Source organism: Lissotriton vulgaris, chromosome 6 (assembly GCF_964263255.1).
Source record: "Lissotriton vulgaris chromosome 6, aLisVul1.2, whole genome shotgun sequence".
NCBI lineage: Eukaryota > Metazoa > Chordata > Amphibia > Caudata > Salamandridae > Lissotriton > Lissotriton vulgaris.
The window spans coordinates 9,039,069-9,056,859 of record NC_141694.1 but is presented as its reverse complement, the minus strand read 5'-3'; the positions used below and the strand labels follow the sequence as shown (position 1 = coordinate 9,056,859).

The 17,791-nt window shown below is 50.8% G+C and overlaps 1 protein-coding gene across 2 annotated transcripts in view; it reads right to left on the bottom strand.

The window, feature by feature from the left end:
- RRP36 (ribosomal RNA processing 36) overlaps nt 1-17,791 on the bottom strand; it is a 133,557-nt gene that overhangs the window by 11,308 nt on the left and 104,458 nt on the right. The window lies entirely within an intron of this gene.

Genomic DNA, 17,791 nt, shown 5'->3' with positions numbered 1-17,791 from the left:
AAGACCTACAGACGAGGGTCCCAACTCGAACAAAGCCCTACAGAAGAGGGTCTCAACTCGAACAGAGCCCTACAGAAGAGGGTCCCAACTCGAACAAAGCCCTACAGAAGAGGGTCTCAGCTCGAACAAAGCCCTACAGAAGAGGGTCTCAACTCGAACAAAGCCCTACAGAAGAGGGTCCCAACTCGAACAAAGCCCTACAGAAGAGGGTCCCAACTCGAACAAAGCCCTACAGAAGAGGGTCCCAACTCGAACAAAGCCCTACAGAAGAGGGTCTCAACTCTAACAAAGACCTACAGAAGAGGGTCTCAACTCAAACAAAGACCTACAGACGAGAGTCTCAACTCGAACAAACCCCACAGAAGAGGGTCTCAACTCGAACAAACCCCACAGAAGAGGGTCTCAACTCGAACAAACCCCACAGAAGAGGGTCTCAGCTCGAACAAAACCCTACAGAAGAGGGTCTCAACTCGAACAAAGCCCTACAGAAGAGGGTCTCCACTCGAACAAACCCCACAGAAGAGGGTCTCAACTCGAACAAACCCCACAGAAGAGGGTCTCAACTCGAACAAACCCCACAGAAGAGGGTCTCAACTCGAACAAAGCCCTACAGAAGAGGGTCTCAACTCGAACAAAGCCCTACAGAAGAGGGTCTCAACTCGAACAAAGCACTACAGAAGAGGGTCCCAACTCGAACAAAGCCCTACAGAAGAGGGTCTCAACTCGAACAAAGCCCTACAGAAGAGGATCTCCACTCGAACAAAGACCTACAGAAGAGGGTCTCAACTCGAACAAAGCCCTACAGAAGAGGGTCTCAACTCGAACAAAGCCCTACAGAAGAGGGTCTCAACTCGAACAAAACCCTACAGAAGAGGGTCCCAACTCGAACAAAGCCCTACAGAAGAGGGTCTCAACTCGAACAAAGACCTACAGAAGAGGGTCTCAACTCGAACAAAGACCTACAGACGAGGGTCTCAACTCGAACTAAGCCCTACAGAAGAGGGTCTCAACTCGAACAGAGCCCTACAGAAGAGGGTCCCAACTCGAACAAAGCCCTACAGAAGAGGGTCCCAACTCGAACAAAGACCTACAGAAGAGGATCTCAACTCGAACAAAGCCCTACAGAAGAGGGTCCCAACTCGAACAAAGCCCTACAGAAGAGGGTCCTAGCTCGAACAAAGCCTTACAGAAGAGGGTCTCAACTCAAACAAAGGGTCTCAACTCGAACAAAGCCCTACAGAAGAGGGTCTCAACTCGAACAAAGACCTACAGAAGAGGGTCTCAACTCGAACAAAGCCCTACAGAAGAGGGTCTCAACTCGAACAAAGCCCTACAGAAGAGGGTCTCAACTCTAACAAAGCCCTACAGAAGAGGGTCTCATCTCAAACAAAGCCCTACAGAAGAGGGTCTCAACTCGAACAAAGCCCTACAGAAGAGGGTCTCAACTCGAACAAAAGCCCTACAGACGAGGGTCTCAACTCGAACAAAGCCCTACAGAAGAGGGTCTCAGCTCGAACAAAGCCCTACAGAAGAGGGTCTCAACTCGAACAAAGACCTACAGAAGAGGGTCTCAACTCAAACAAAGCCCTACAGAAGAGGGTCTCAACTCGAACAAAGCCCTACAGAAGGGGGTCCCATCTCAAACAAAGCCCTACAGAAGAGGGGTCCCATCTCAAACAAAGCCCTACAGAAGAAGGTCTCAACTCGAACAAAGCCCTACAGAAGAGGGGCTCTACTCGAACAAAGACCTACAGAAGAGGGTCTCAACTCGAACAAAGACCTACAGAAGAGGGTCTCAACTCGAACAAAGCCCTACAGAAGAGGATCTCAACTCGAACAAAGCCCTCCAGAAGAGGGTCCCAACTCGAACAAAGCCCTACAGAAGAGGGTCTCAACTCGAACAAAGACCTACAGAAGAGGGTCTCAGCTCGAACAAAGCCCTACAGAAGAGGGTCTCAACTCGAACAAAGCCCTGCAGAAGAGGGTCTCAACTCGAACAAAGCCCTGCAGAAGAGGGTCTCAACTCGAACAAAGCCCTGCAGAAGAGGGTCTCATCTCGAACAAAGCCCTACAGAAGAGGGTCCCAACTCGAACAAAGCCCTACAGAAGAGGGTCTCAACTCGAACTAAGCCCTACAGAAGAGGGTCTCAACTCGAACAAAGCCCTACAGAAGAGGGTCCCAACTCGAACAAAGCCCTACAGAAGAGGGTCCCAACTCGAACAAAGCCCTACAGAAGAGGGTCCCAACTCGAACAAAACCCTACAGAAGAGGGTCCCAACTCGAACAAAGCCCTACAGAAGAGGGTCTCAACTCGAACAAAGACCTACAGAAGAGGGTCTCAACTCGAACAAAGACCTACAGACGAGGGTCTCAACTCGAACTAAGCCCTACAGAAGAGGGTCTCAACTCGAACAGAGCCCTACAGAAGAGGGTCCCAACTCGAACAAAGCCCTACAGAAGAGGGTCTCAACTCGAACAAAGCCCTACAGAAGAGGGTCTCAACTCGAACAAAACCCTACAGAAGAGGGTCCCAACTCGAACAAAGCCCTACAGAAGAGGGTCTCAACTCGAACAAAGACCTACAGAAGAGGGTCTCAACTCGAACAAAGACCTACAGACGAGGGTCTCAACTCGAACAAACCCCACAGAAGAGGGTCTCAACTCGAACTAAGCCCTACAGAAGAGGGTCTCAACTCGAACAAAGCCCTACAGAAGAGGGTCCCAACTCGAACAAAGCCCTACAGAAGAGGGTCCCAACTCGAACAAAGCCCTACAGAAGAGGGTCCCAACTCGAACAAAGCCCTACAGAAGAGGGTCTCAACTCGAACAAAGCCCTACAGAAGAGGGTCTCAACTCGAACAAAGCCCTACAGAAGAGGGTCTCAACTCGAACAAAGTCTTACAGAAGAGGGTCCCAGCTCGCACAGATCTTGAAGCTGAATTGAAAGAGGAGACACTTCACCCCAGTTCTTAGTTTACAAGAATGACTTTCCCTCAGGTGGAGTCAGTCTCATACCTCTGAAAAGGATCCGTTTGTCTTTTGGTAGCAGAGTAGGAGGCAGGATGGGAGACAACGGACTACAAATCACAGAGGGAACGAAACTCAAAAGATGGGAAGATTTTCTGAATCCTTAGTGTTCTGGAAGTTTCTAATGGTTTTTCCAGTGTGAAAGAACCTTTGCAATGGAGCAGAAGGAAGCAAGGAAAGAAGTAGGAAACAATATGATCCGATTTAATAAAAGTCTTATTGTTCTTTAGGGAGAAAGTCAGTGGGGTCATAATATGACTTCACTTCCAAATTTGTTACAACACAGAGCCTGGACTTCAGATAACCCTGTGTGCAGAGATGGTGACCACAGGAAAGGCTAGTGTCCAGGGAAAGGCCACAGTTGGCGTGAAGGCATTATTTCCCAACAGAGGTCCGAATTAAATAAACACATTGTGCTACAGAAGGGTAACAAGGTCTTCTGGGGTAGGTGCAGTTGTGAGCAGACCCCTTCATTCAATCCGAAAGAAAAATCAACTGGTGAGGCAGTCAAAAGGTAGTTTATGTAAGATTCTTTCCGCACGTGGTGTGGGCCACTAAGTTAAACGTTATAGACCAGGAATACAATCCTGAAATGCCCACATAAAAGCAGAGCGATGGGGCATCTCCACTCTTCAGAAGGTCAGTGGTTCTCTCTACATACAACACACTTAGAACCGCTTAAACCTGAATGATTACAATGGGCTGGTGCAAGGTCCCCCCCACAGACACTCATGAACAGCAGAAATTCAGGATCCGTTCCGCCAAATGGGGGTCAGAGCCAGTGGAGACCAGTTGCTGAAAGCAGCAAATGGTCTCGGGAGGCTCACAAAGGAGGCAACCCTTTGAAGCCTCCCCTTTGTGAACCCTGCCCATGCTGGGGAGGAGGCTCGGCACCTCGTCCCAGGATGTGCATTGTTTCAGGCCCCAGAGAGCAGCAGCTCTCGACCCAGGGGTCCAGAACCATGTCTGGTGGTGGCAGCTGAAAGCAGCCACTCAGCCTGGACATTAGAAGTAGGTTAGTTTTCAGGAGGCATCTCTGAGATGCCCTCTGTGTGCATTTGGCATTAAATCCCACACTGACATCACTGTGGGTTTTTAATGTGCTAAGAAGTTTGATACCAAACTTCTCAGTCTTCAGTGTAGCCATTATGGTGCTGTGGAGTTCGTAATGACAACCTCCCTGCACCATATACTCTTAATGGCATCACTGCACTTACAGTGCCCAGGAATGGCCCTGGGTACTGTAGGGGCACAGGGCTCATGCACCTGTACCCTCGCCACTGGCATAAGCTAGAGGGGTGACTGATGTATGCCAGGGAATTGTTTTGCGGGCATGGCACACAGGGATGTGTGCCATGCAGACTCCTCACTTTGTTCTGCACCAAGACACGCAGCCTGCAAAGGCAGTGTCTGTGTGTCAGGGCACATGGCCTCTAAGGGTGGCACAATAAGTGCTTCAGCCCTTATGGGTCTTCTCTGGTCACAGTGCCCTGGGTACCATTTACCAGGGGCTGACCCGTGGCCAGAGATGCCAATTGGGTTAGTTTTAGGGAAAGAACACCGGTCCTGGGCACCTGATTGGCCAGGACCCAGGGCACACCAAGAAAAAGGGCATCAGTAGTCTGGCAAAAAGTGGGGGGGCGGGGGGGAGGTTACTGCAACAGAAACCCACCTTCCTACACCAGCCACCCTAGTGCTGCTGAGGGTGTAACAAGAGTGCACCCTTGACCCGGGGGTTCCCCTAAGTCTACCCCCAGAGCCTCAACTCCCACAACAAAGTAATTACCTGTTAACCGATAACAATATTTTCCTCAATAGGGTAAAATTGACTGTTTTTCTATGAAAAGTTTCTAAATGTGGAGTTGGAAAATCTAAGAAACCTTTTAAAATTGTACTTAACAAAAAACGCTTTTACTCACCTGTTTACAGGAAATGTCCCAGTGCAGTATCCAGGTATACTCTGCACCGTATCAGAGAAAAGTAATCCGAAAGTAATGTACTCGTCATTTTACTAAAAATCCTATACAAAGTATATGAACTGTATTCTGAAAAGCATTGCATTATCGGTAACGCTACTGTAATCAAACCAAAGTACATTTACAATTGCAATCCACACTGTGTTACAACTGCATTACTACTGTAAAGTATTTATTGCTTACCGGTACCAGGCTGGGTTCGAGAAACGAATATGCTACTTACCAGTATGCATCTGTTCTTGACATGTAGGGCTGCTGACATTCATATCTGTGCATAGATCGCCGCCTAGTGTTGGGTCCGGATGATTGCACATTGTTGTCCTGGAAGAGTCTTCGAAGTATCACGAGATAGGTGGCTCCTCCCCTGGACTACAGTGCGCATGGGCATCGACTCCATCCTCAGATTGTTTTTAGCCATTGTGGCCAAGATGGAGTGGAACTCAGTGAATGATGACCATGCCATGAAATGATATGTGAACACTGCAGCTGCTACAGGCGCCGGGGAGGAGGGCGGGCGATATGAATGTCAGCAGCCCTACATGCCAAGAACAGATGCATACTGGTAAGTAGCATATTCGGCTCGAGGTATGTGGGCTGCTGAATTCATATCTGTGCATAGAATACATAGCAGTCCCTCCATTAGCGGTGGCCGCGTGTGCCAGCTGCAGCCGTTTGAAAAAGTGTTTTTAGAACAGCCTGCCCTACAGCTGCCTGCTGTTTGGAGTGCACATCAACACAGTAATGCTTAGTAAATGAGTGTGTGGTAGACCATGTGGCTGCTCTACATATGTCTTCCAAAGGAATGTTTCCAAGGAATGCCATAGAGGCCCCCAACTTTCTGGTGGAGTGGGCTCTTGGTGGAATGGGAAGAGTGCGTTTTGCTTTTAGATAGCAGATCTGGATACATTTAACGATCCACCTAGCAATACCAGCCTTGGAAATAGGGTTACCTTTGTGGTGTGGCGCAAAGGCGACAATGAGTTGCTTAGTTTTCCTAAAATCCTTGGTCCTATCGATGTAATACATTAGGGCCCGTTTAACGTCAAGGGTATGGAGCATCCGTTCCGCCAGTAACTCAGGATTTTGAAAGAAAACAGGTAATTCGATTGTTTGGTTGATGTGGAACTGAGACACAACCTTGGGCAGAAACTTAGGATTAGTGCGGAGCACCACCCTGTTGGAATGAATTTGGATAAATGGCTCTTTGATAGTGAGGGCTTGCAATTCACTAACCCTCCTTAGCGATGTAATCGCTATGAGGAAAGCCACTTTCCACGTCAAGAACTGAATCTCGCAGGAATGCAGTGGTTCAAAGGGAGGACCTATCAGCCTGGTAAGGACCACATTGAGGTTCCACTCAGGAGCTGGTGGAGTCCGCAGGGGAATGACTCGTTTGAGTCCTTCTAGAAAGGCCTTAATGGCAGGCACCCTGAAGAGGGAGAGGTGCTGCCTGTTTTGGAGATAAGCGGCCATTGCAGACAGGTGAATGCGAATGGAAGTATAGGCCAGATTACACTTGTACAGATGGAACAGGTAACAGATGATGTTCTGAATGGAAGCATCCAGCGGGTTAATGTTGTGGTTCGCACAATAAATGACAAACCGCTTCCATTTTGCTGCATAGCATGCTCTAGTGGTGGGCTTCCTTGCCTCCCGAATGATGTCCATACAGTCGGCAGGTAAGTGCAGGTAGCCAAACTCTAGGACCTCAGGAGCCAGATCGCCAGGTTGAGCTGTTGCGGATCTGGGTGCTGAATGTCGCCATGGCTCTGCGTCAGAAGGCTGGGTGTGAGATGAAGCCTCTGATGCGGTACCACGGAGAGTTCCAGAAACGTGGTGTACCATGGTTGGCGAGCCCACGTTGGAGCAACCAGGATGAGAGTCATCGAGTGCTGCCTGAGCTTGCGTGCCACCAGCGGTATCAGAGGTGCTGGGGGAAAAGCGTACGCAAATTTGCCTGACCAGTTCATCCACATCGCATTGCCCTGCGACTGTGGGTGTGGGAACCTGGCGGCGAAGCTTTGGCATTTGGCGTTCTCCTTTGTGGCGAACAGGTCTATCTCTGGATGACCCCACCTTTGGAAGTACGGTTGGAGTACTGATGGATGTATCTCCCACTCGTGCATCTGGTGGCTGTGCCTGCTGAGCAGGTCCGCCATCTGATTGTCTTTGCCCGGGAGATGCTCTGCCATGAGATGAGGAAGATGTTCCTCTGAATGGCCCACTTCCACATGCTCTGAGTCAGATGAGACAGCTGCGGAGAGTGTGTGCCTCCCAGCGTCTGAATGTAGTACATTGCCGTCATGTTGTCCGTCCGGATCAACACGACCTTGTTGCACAGATGTACTTTGAAGGCCTTTAGGGCCATGAAGATCGCCATCAGTTCCAGAACATTGATGTGCATCTTCCCTTGTCTTTGCGTCCATAGTCCCTGCACAGTGTATTGGAGTACATGCGCTCCCCATCCCTGGAGAGAGGCGTCCGTCGTCAGGATGATCTGTGGTACAGGCTCCTGGAACGGTCGGCCCTTGCAAAGGTTTCGTGGATTCCACCAATGCAGAGAGTTGTATGCCCGACCGCTCACCAACACTAGGTCTTTCAACTGGTTGTGAGCCTGAGTCCACTGACCTGCCAAGCACTCCTGAAGCGGACGCATATGTAGTCTCGCGTGCGGGACAATGGAGATGCAGGAGGACATCATGCCTATCAACTGCATGAACACTCTTGCTGGAAGCGAGTGTTGAGGTCTGAATTTTTGGATCAGCGATTGAATGCTGCTGACTCTCACTGAATTCGGCTGTGCTGACCATAGCCAGAGTGTCTATGGTCGCACCCAGATACTGCTGTATGTGGGCGGGCTGGAGATGGGATTTCGGGTAATTCAGTGAGAATCCCAGATCGTGCAGGAGGTGAATGGTGTGGGACACGTGGGCGGCACACTGCTGGGCTGACTTCGCTTGGATGAGCCAGTCGTCCAGATAGGGGTAGACGTGGATGTTTTGTCTCCTCAGATGTGCCGCCACCGTCGCCAGGCACTTTGTGAACACCCTGGGTGCCGTGGTGACCCCGAAAGGCAAAACCCTGAATTGGTAGTGCTGGTTTTGGATGGTGAACCTGAGATATTTCCTGTGTGAAGGGTGTAGTGGAATGTGAAAGTACGCATCCTTTAGGTCTAAAGTTGCGAGAAAGTCCCCCTGTTGGAGCAGCGGGAGCACTTGCTGCAGGGTTAGCATATGGAAGTGCTCCGATAGGATGTAGAAGTTGAGGGGCCTGAGATCCAGGATGGGCCTGAGGGACCCGTCCTTTTTTGGAATCAGGAGGTACAGGGAGTTAACTCCTGTGCCTCTTTCCTGCATGGGCACGAGCTCTATTGCCCCCTTTTGCAGCAGGACATTGACCTCCTGCTGCAATAAGTGCAAGTGCTCGTCCGACATAGGATGGTGCCTTGGGGGTATGTTGGGGGGGGGGGGGGTGGATGTTAACTCCAGACAATAACCAAATTGGATAAGCTTTCTGACCCACCTGTCCGTGGTGATGGACTTCCACACGGGCAGGAACTGCTGGAGTCTCCCCCCGACCGGTGTTGTGTGGTCGGGGGGCAGTGACAATGCGTCACTGTTTGTTGGCGGTAGAGGACCTGGAGCTGTTGTTGCCACGTCCTCTGCCTTTGGCGCTGTTGCCGGGGTATCCACCTCGACTCTTGTTGGCATAAGTAGTCTGGGTGTTGCCCTTGTAGAACTGCGCGGACTGTGAAAGCTGACCCCTTGAGGTGCCTCTGGTATTGGAGCGACGAAAGGACCCACCCCGAAACTGCTGGAACTGCAAGGCACCCATGGATTTTGCAGTGTCAGTGTCCTCCTTCATTTTCTCTAGGGTGGTGTCAACCTCCGGGCCAAACAGGTGATCTGGGTTGACCGTTTGGTTCAAGATGGTGGTTTGGATGTCTGGCTTGAAACCAGAGATTCTCAGCCAGGCATGTCTCCGAAGCATAACACTGGTGTTAATGGCGCGCGCAGCGGTGTCAGCCGCGTCTAGAGCGCACTTTATGGAAGCATTGGAGATCAGCTTCCCCTCCTGGATTAGCATCTCAGCCCCTTCCTTGTATTGATCAGGCAGGTGTTGCAACAGGGTCTCTAGTGTATCGTAGTGCGCCCTGTCATAGCGCGCTAGAAGCGCCTGTGTGTTAGAGATGCGCCATATGTTGGCTGCCTGTGCTGCTACCCTCTTCCCCGAAGCCTCAAAGACCTTGGATTCTTTGTCTGGGGGAGGAGCATCACCCGTAGTCTGAGAATTGGCCCTCTTCCGGGCATTCGAGACGACCAGGGAGTCCAGAGGCAACTGTCCTTTAATGTAAGTTGTATCAGTAGGCGCCGCTTTGTACTTTTTGTCAATCCTCGGGTTGATGACTCCGCCCTGGTAGGTTCTTTGAAGACCTCAGCAGCGTGCTTCAAAACGCCCTTCAGCATTGGCAGAGTTTTCACAGTCTTTTCAGAGACAGAAAAGGTGTCAAAGAGGAAATCTACATCCACAGGGTCAGCATGCAGCTGGACATTGTGATTGGCTGCGGCCCGTTCAATGAGGGCATTGAAAGCAGCAGCGTCTTCAGTAGGTGAAGTTTTAGCAGAGAAGAGCTGAGGGTCTTGTCCCGAATGTGGATCCCAGAGTCCCCACCGGCTGACCAGTGCTCAGTTACATCCTCCGGGTCTGTGTAGACCGGATAGCTATATTCATCCTCGTCATCGCCCTCACCAGCGTCCACATCGGAGTAAGTGGGCGAGACCTTGTGAGCTTGTGGTGAAAGGGGCTCCACTAAGGCTGGAGTACCAGCAGAGTCCATTTTCTTCTTTAGGGGGATTTTGTAAGACTCCAAGTGGGGTTCTGGGGTGATTTTCCTCTTCAGAAGGGAAAGCCTGCCCGTTTCGGCGTCGATGAAATGTTCTTGACGCTCCTCCTCCGAGTGTTGTCGAGGCCGCGGGCCATGGACCACCAACGATGCCTTCGGCGCCGAAGATACCTTCTCGGGCACGCCGGCCCCCGGCCTAGCAGCGCAAGCTTTCGGCGCAGTCTTAGGCGGCAAGGTAAAGAGGATCGGCGATGACGCCTTAGCCGTTTTTTCCAGAGGCTTGGCAGGCGGAGGATCCTTCGGCTCGACTGCCGCGGCGCCGTCCCCAATGCGCTGCAGGGACTCCGTGACCTTCTTCGTGAACGCGGCAGATGGACGTGCCGGTTCAACGGAGTCCTTCGAGGACGGTTTCGGAGTCGAGTCCTTCAAGGCCACTTTCGGAGTCGACTCACTTGGCGCAGCACCCTTGGCCTTGTCGTGCGGAAGCGGGGCAGAGAGGACCTTCGGGTCATCGGCCCGCTTCTTCGGGTCGCCGAGAGACTTCTTGGGGTCGTCGACAGCCTTCTTGTGGTCGTCCCGACTTTTGCCGGCGTCGATCGTCTTCGGCGCCGATGTGCCCGTGTCGAACCCCTTCACCTTAGTCTTCGACGCGGTAGCCTTAGGCTCGGCCATCTTGACTTGGCCCTTCGGCTCGACGGCCATCTTAGGTTTCTTCGGCGCCGAGGCCTCCGAAGTCTTCGATCCGACCAATGCGATGCGCACTTTCGGTTTCGATACCTGCACCTGCGCAGTATCTGGCGTCGAGACCGTAGATTTCACTTTCGGTTTCGTTTTCACCGGGAGTGACTCGGTAACAATGTCCGTGGCCGGGCCTGCAGGCGGGGCCGAGGAACTCACATCAAGGTCTTGGGGAAGGCCCGAAGGCGATCCCTCGACCTGGGCCTTATAGATTGCACGGCCCCAGAGTCAGTCTGAGGAAGCTCCTCGTCCGAGCTATCCTCCATGGCCCCGTCGGCGTCTCCTACCTCCTCGACGACTTCTTCGCTTTCGAAAGCTTCGGCCTCAGCGTCATAGTATTCCGTGAAATCCGACGCGGGGTTTGATTCTGAGACGTCCTGGATATCTTCATCCTTGACCTCCCCAGCATCGAAAATGTCCGTAGGCACCGGTGCACATAGCTGGGCCTCCAGGCGCGCAGCTCGACGGAGCTTGAGTGTCTTCTTATTTTATTTATTATTTATTTATTTATTTTAAGAATTTGTAGAGCGCAAACTGTCGCCATTGCAGGCATCCTGGCGCTGACAGAGTCTGAGGGGGAATTGAGGGGTGGAACAAGAGGTGGGCGTGGGCTAGCCCGGGAAGAGCCAAGTTTTAACCTTTTTTCTGAAAGGTAGGAGTTCCTCGGTGTGTCTGATCTCAGTGGGGAGGGTGTTCCAGAGTCTGGCGGCGGTGACCTCAAAAGATCTGCCTCCGGATCTGACCTTCTTGAATCTGGGGGTAACTACCAATTTGGCATCAGAGGAGCGGAGATGTCTAGTGGGGACATACCACACAAACTTGGATTGTAAGGGGGCTGGGCCAGAGCCATGGAGGGCCCTAAAAACAATACAGAGGGCCTTAAATTGCACTCTCTGTCTGAGAGGGAGCCAGTGCAATTGTGCACAGGCAGATGGTCCATGGGATCGCCTCGGGAGCCCCAACGCCAGTTTTGCTGCCGCAGATTGGACTCTTTGGAGTCTGTCTAGTAGATACTCCGGGGCCCCGAGCAGGAGGGCATTGCAATAGTCCAACCTGCTCAGGATAGTACATCTAACTACCTGAGCACGAGCCTGGGTGGGTAGGAGGGGCAGAACCTTCCTTAAAGAGCGCAGAATAGCATAGCAGCAGGCAGAGGTTTTCTGAACATGGGTTTCCATGCTGAGCTTGTGGTCAAGCATGACCCCTAGGTTGCGGACAGAGACTGCGGGCTGAACATTAGAAGCTGTTTCCGGGGGCCAGAAATTGCCAGGGAACGGACGGGGATCCTCAAGCCACTGTTGAAAAGCACCTCGGTTTTCCCGGCATTAAACTGAAGTGAATTATTCTTCAGCCACCTAGATGTCTCCCGCAAGCAATTGTGTAGGATCTCTATGGAGATAGAGTCCTCTCCTTCCAGGGAGAGGATCATCTGCGTGTCATCAGCATAGTTAATGGTTTTGATGCCGAAACTTTTGATTAGAAGAATAAGTGGCCTAAGGTAAATATTAAAAAGTATTGGGCTAATGGAAGAGCCCTGTGGGACTCCGTGCGCTACAGGGGAGAAGACAGATTGGAAAGGAGGTAGAGATACTGCTTGTTGCCTATCCAGCAAGAAAGAGTGGAACCAGTGCAGTGCCGTATCCCTCACTCCTGCCTTCCAAAGGCGTCTCAGTAGGATCTTGTGATTCACCGTGTCAAAGGCGGCAGACATATCGAGCAATATTAAAAATGATGCTTGACTTCTGTCTGCTCGCCTTTGAAGTTCGTTCATGGCGATAATAAGGGCCGTTTCGGTTCCGTGAGCAGGCCGGAAACCAAATTGGTCCCCATCCAGTAGTAGGTGACGTTCCAGGTGGTCAGAGAGGGTGTTACTGACCACCCGTTCCACTATTTTGGCAGGGAACGGTAACAGTGAGATGGGCCTGTAACTTTTTGAGCAATCCGGGTCCAGGGAGGGTTTCTTCAGTAAAGGGGAGACTAGCGCACGCTTCCAATAGGCAGGGACAGTGCCGGTCAGTAGGGATTGCTGACATATTAGAATAAGTGGGGGGAAGAGTACTGCTTCGCATTCTTTCCAGATTTTAGGGGGTACTGGGTCCAATGGAGACCCAGACATGATCCCTCTGGCTATCTTAGTAAAGAGTTCGAGAGTTAGCGGTGGCCACCTGCAAAGGAATTCTTCTGGAGGCACAACTGAATTAGGCGCTTGATTTTCCAGAATAACAGTATTCAGAGGGAGGGGGGGATTGCCGGCAATCAAAGGCGTATCCAGATCTTTAAGGATAAGTTCAATTTTCTCCTTGAAGAATGAGGCCAAGTTGTCACATAGGTCTTGGGAGGGGACGATCATATTTTTACAGGACTCAGGGTTAGTGATGCTGTTTAGGATGCTAAAAATGCTCCTGGAGTTGTTGTTGGTGTGACAAATCAAGGAAGAGTAGTGATCAGCTTTAGATTTTTTGATGAGATTTTTATACGCGTGGGTCTTAGTTTTCCACGTGTCTTTACAAGTTTTATTATAATCCCGTCTCCACCTTCTCTCTGCCTGCTTACATTCAAGCTTTAGTAGTTTTAGGTCGGCATTGAACCAAGGGGCAGAATCTTTACCCCTACAGGTCCGATTTTTGAGGGGGGCAAGGGTGTCGACCACCCTCGAGATGCTGGAGACAAGGGAATTGTAGTTGTCGTCTATGCTTTTATTCACATCAAAAGGTTGTTGTAAATGGAGCATATCGCCCAAAGAGTGTGCTCGTGATAGAGCCCTCCAGTCTCTGCATTTGATTTCCTTGGCCGGCGCCGGGGCCTTGTGAGGGCCAGTCGACTTGTGCAGAAAGAATTTGACCAATGAATGATCAGTCCAATCCATTGGAAGAGTTTCTCCCATCACCACTAGGTCAGGTACCGCAAAGATCAGGTCAAGCAGATGACCTGCTCTGTGGGTGGCCTTAGAGGTCAATTGAGAGAGGCCGAAACTGTCACAGGTGGAGAGTAGGTTTTTGAGCGCTGAGTTAAGGATACCGTTAGGCCATAGATTAAAATCACCGAGTATAAACAGTTTCTGGTGGGATAAGGTAATATTGGTTAGGGTAGTAATTAAAGCTTGTTGCTGCTGAAGGCTAAACGCCCCAGGTGGGCGATAGCACAAGATCCCTGTGACTATGTTTCTGGCGTGGGTCTGAATTGAGAGTCCTAGTAACTCGATGCCCGGAGTGAGGTCTAGAGTAAGGATTTTAATATTGCAAGAGGCTTTGAAAATAACTCCCACACCTCCGCCTCTGCCGATAGGTCTAGGGAGGTGAAGAAATTTAAACCTGGAAGGGCAGGCAAATCCCGGATCAACCAAACAGTCTGGCCGCGTCCAAGTTTCTGTCATGAAAAGGATGTCCAGTTCATGAGAGTCAATCAGCAGTTGGATCTCTGTGCAGTGTTTGGGCAGAGACCTAACGTTTAATAGTGCACAGTACAGAACATCATCACGGAGAACATCGGCCCGAGGGAGGGAGGAGGGTGATAGAGACAGTGTTCCTTTGTCTGAAAATTGCTGACCTATTAGGATGAGCTCTTCTCTGGAGTAGGGAGGTCCAGACGGAAGCTGAGCCTGATGTAAAGGGTCGAAGCCGGCAGCATAAGGGGCCCATGGCCCTACCTTGGCGCGGACGGGCGCAGACGGGCTTGCCTTAGGCGCGCCTTCGGCGCGCAAACGTCGCGCCCGCTGCGCTCGTCCGCTGCGCTTCCTAGGAAAGCACATTCTTATAAGGCACTGACTGACGCCAGGGGGGGGGCGTGGCCTCGAGGGGGCGTGGCCTCCGCGATCGAGCACACAATGGCGGCAAGCTAAGATGTTTGGACCGTAGCAGCGTTAATATCGGCTGCGCGGTGTCTCTACAGGCAGGGTGAGTGCCCTGAAGTGGTGAGGAAGGGAGGAGGAAAAGTGGGTTTTAAAACAAGCAAGATATTATACAAATTTAAAAATTGAGCGGCAATTCACACTCCCGGCTTCCGCCTCAGGAGGTCTGTCAGATGTGATTTTCGGCGCTTGTACTCAGCGCTTTAAATGCTGGTGCGGGGGGCGTGGCCTCGAGGGGGCGTGGCCTCCGCGATCGAGCACACAATGGCGGCAAGCTAAGATGTTTGGACCGTAGCAGCGTTAATATCGGCTGCGCGGTGTCTCTACAGGCAGGGTGAGTGCCCTGAAGTGGTGAGGAAGGGAGGAGGAAAAGTGGGTTTTAAAACAAGCAAGATATTATACAAATTTAAAAATTGAGCGGCAATTCACACTCCCGGCTTCCGCCTCAGGAGGTCTGTCAGATGGACCTGAATCTCGAACAGGCCATACACTTGGCCTCATCGTGGTCCGGCGACAGACACTTGTTGCACACCCGGTGGACGTCAATGTGTGGGTACTTCGAGTTACAGACCGGACATCTTTTGAATGGACTTCGGTCCATGATGGATGGTCGATGAGTTTGGAGCGTCGACAAGGCTTTCCGCGCCGAAAGCACGCGGAAGTGCAGAGCTCGGCTCGGAGCCGAAGTAAAGGTGTGAAGCCGAACACAAGACAATACCGACGTAAGACTAAAGACCTTTTGGTCTCAAGGAAAGTTTTTCTATTGATTCCGACAAGAGGGAACCAAAGACATCCGAACCCAATGGCGGAAAAAAACAATCTGGGGATGGAGTCGATGCCCATGCGCACTGTAGTCCAGGGGAGGAGCCACATATCTCGTGATACTTCGAAGACTCTTCCAGGACAACAATGTGCAATCATCCGGACCCAACACTAGGTGGCGATCTATGCACAGATATGAATTCAGCAGCCCACATGCCTCGAACATAAAATAACTAAAAGACATTTTTATACAAACAAAATTGGCTTAGAGTTCAGTCTGAGTGTGTGAATGCATTTGCTGACTGAGTGTGTGCAACAAATGTTTAACACTGTCCTCGGATACTGCCTTACTGCTGGACCACACTACCACAAATAGAGAATGAGGTGCTATCTAACTTTACCTCCGACTACCTTTGGAGATACACTGCACAGTATACCTCACTTCGGTATAGTATATACAGAGCCAGCTTCCTACACGCGTGCTTTAAAATAAAAAATGAACCTGGTTCCAATGTAGCTTGTTGGATTATGTACGTTAGTCACACTCTTATGTTTTGGAAATCCTCTGCAAAGCAGAAAAGTGCTTGATACCAGGCGCTGCAGGGCATATGTTATGTTGATTTGAATTGCGGTATGAGGCCTCTCAGTGTTAAATAGTGCGATGCGGCCCGTCGAGCAGGTGAGAGAATTTCACACTGTGCCACAGCAATCTTCGGCTTTGTGCTGAGACTGGAATAACGGTTGGGCAGTGCTATTAAACATGCTTGTGACATACAGTCGGACTGTCCATTACGAATGGGTAGGCCAGATGAAAAATGCTGCGAGTTCTCCTTCCTAAGCCTGGCAGCAGAGCCCTGCTCAGGTCCTGGTGAATGGTAATACAAGAAGCAACATGGCTTGTGGTTGCAAAGAGTACAAATTAGTGATGTAGCAAAGTGTTACCTAGAACTAAACGAGGGACTTGGGAAGAAAGAAAATGCAATTCTGAGGTATAAGACCACAGTGTTGCCCCTCTCTGAGCGTGCACTGGTTCAGCAGCATTGTATGTACCTTTAAGAATGTGAGTGTAGAGCGAACAGATCCCAGCTACAGAAACACTGCAGATAAACAACAAATCACCACACCAACAGAAGGCACAGTTTCCTAATTGTTTTACAAGAAAATCAAAAGAATAAAATCTTTGACATTTCAATGCTAAAACAACTGCAAAGCAGGGGCGTTTTAGGGGAGTAGCAGGTAGGGGCAAAGGGCACCTTACCTGGAGTAACTACACTCTCTGATATGCAACCCTACTGGGGGGTGGGGGGGGGAGCATAGACCTAGCCCTGATTGGAGGGGTCCCCCCATCTTCAAGATGGGGGGAACTGAAAGATGTGCTTCACCTAAACTCACCCACTTAGGGGTGGAACTTATTCTCTTAAGTTGCCCCACTGATTTTCCTACCCAAAGGGGGGTGTAAACCAGTGGCTGCCATTTGCTGCTAGTAGCAGAAGCTGTGGGTCACATTACAAAGGTGGTAGGCCTTTGAAGCTTCCCGCTTGGAGCACTGGCCCATCCTCGTGGAGGTGAACACCTCTGTCCAGGATGTGCATGGTTTCAGGTCCCAGCAGGAACTATCTACCCAGCGGTCCAGAAACATATCTGTGTGTGGGTGGCTGCCTTAACCGGCTAGAGACCACACCAGGGTTGGTAGGTTTTCAGGGGCACCTCTGAGGAGCCCTCTGAGTACATGGTACAATGAATCCCACCCTGGCATCAGTGTGGATTTATAGAGAGGAGTAATTTGGTACCAAACACTCCCGTTGTCAGTGGAGCCATCATGGTGCTGTGGAACTGGAGTTGTCGAGTTCCCAGCCCATGTACTCTCTATGGCTTCGCTGCCACTTACAATATTAAGGAATGAACCCTAATATTGGTGGGGCAGATCTCCTCATGCAGATATGCCCTCACCTGTGGTTTAGTGCACCCTGCCTAAGGGCTGTAAGGCCTGCTAGAGGGGTGACTTACCTATGCCTTCGGGCCGTGCTGGTTGGCATGACACCCAGGCAGGGTGCAGTGTTGACTTTGTAATTTTTTACCTCACAGGGGTATGCAAGCTGCAAGGGAAACAGCGTTTACAACGCTGCTATTACCATGAAGGTAGGTAACCGCACAATTAGGTGGCGTGCAAGATCAAGGAATGTGTTGGATTTTAAATCCAACACATTCCCTTCTGTTGCGCTAACTGGAGTAGGAATAGTAATTTATACTATTCCTAAGTCTAGCGCATCACCTAGCGCAAGTCATAGAAACGACTTGCGATGTGAAGCCCGGCGTGGTAACAACGCGGTCGTTGCAACGTTCGTGTTGTAGCCTACTGCGGGGTAATAGAACACGTAGTAACGTGCTATATTCAAGCTGCAAGGGCAGTGGCAGGGTCCCAATGAGGGGGGATCCCAGGGACCCTCTTCGGCTCCCAGGGTGCCATTTACTAGGGACTGACAAGGGGCAGAAATACCACTTGAAACCAAATCAAAATCGGGCAAAAAGTGGGGGCTTACCATGCAAAAGAGACACCTTCTCACATCCTGCCAAGGTGAGACCTAAAAAGGGAGTTC